The sequence below is a fragment of the Morone saxatilis genome, unplaced genomic scaffold, assembly GCF_004916995.1.
Source record: "Morone saxatilis isolate NCDOM2014 unplaced genomic scaffold, NCSU_SB_2.0 Contig20, whole genome shotgun sequence".
In the NCBI taxonomy this organism is placed as follows: domain Eukaryota; kingdom Metazoa; phylum Chordata; class Actinopteri; family Moronidae; genus Morone; species Morone saxatilis.
The window spans coordinates 3,442,570-3,443,711 of NW_023339763.1; the positions used below are offsets into that span (position 1 = coordinate 3,442,570).

Below are 1,142 nucleotides of genomic sequence, written 5' to 3' on the forward strand. Positions count from 1 at the left end.
TTATACAACTAATCTGTTGGGACCTCGACCAACATTTATTTTTGGAAGCTTTATATATTGAACTAAATCATAAAGCAATTTACAATATAATTTTACAGTTTAGCTACATTCAAATTGTAAAATTGTAGTTTAATAGTGTTGACAGCAGTTGTGAGCTGCCAACTAATGAGTGTTTTCATATCAATTGATCTGCGATTAATCTAGACCTTAACGATCATTTGTGATTGTTTAGTCTATAAAATGGTCCCAAAAATTGTCAAAAATTGCCATTTAGAATTTGCTGGCACACTGAGGTGACGTCTTGAAAAGTCTTATTTTGTCCAATCCAACAGTTCAAAACTCAGATATATTCAGTTCATGATGATATAAACATCAAGAGCAGAACATACGGAGTGAAAGATGATCCAAAAACAGACCAATAAAAATGCCTTATGACCTAAGAAACCGACATAAAATCCAAATGTGAGAGTAATTCAAATGAGAGAATCCCTTGCCCCTGCCTCATGTTTGTGCTAGAATTAAAGAGTCACGAGGATGAGCTTTCAGAGGATGACACAATCCTCTGACAGCTCATTTCCTCTGGATCGCTTTCGCTATACTAGGAGGAAAAACAAAATCTGTCTGACCCTGTAATTGGTGCAACACGTCCAAATAGTTTAACCCTCGAAGGTCAACAAGTGTTAGTGAACTGGAATAAAGATTAACTCGCAGGAAGCAGGATCGTTCTTGACATTGTCACAAAGAGTCCAGGCTGAACTTGATTCTACTTGGCAAGAGGAGAGCGTGGGTCCCTGTAGGCTGTTGTCTCCTCACGCCACATCCAAACTGTTAGCTTATTACAACATGTGGATATGTTGCCTTTGTAAATATGGTGACTGTATTTCTGACTCTTTTATTGTTGCTCGGGACAAAGAAAGATACGGCAGAAAGGTTGTTAATCCTGCATTTAAGGTGGAACTCTTGTGGAGGGTTACTGCTTATGTGTGTAAACCATATTGTCTGATGAATTGCTTTTGGATTTGAAGACTGAAGTTTGTAAACATAATCTGTCGGTGTGGAGTTAGAAGGGTCTGTAGTCCGCTCAGCGTAACTCACCCGAAACTCTGACTGCACTGTCAGCAATCCAGTTGCATTGTGGGTAA

At 38.7% G+C, this 1,142-nt stretch overlaps 1 protein-coding gene across 3 annotated transcripts in view; it reads left to right on the forward strand.

The window, feature by feature from the left end:
* Positions 1 to 1,142, forward strand: part of rabep1 (rabaptin, RAB GTPase binding effector protein 1) — a gene marked incomplete at its 5' end in the record, with an annotated part of 25,119 nt that overhangs the window by 23,068 nt on the left and 909 nt on the right.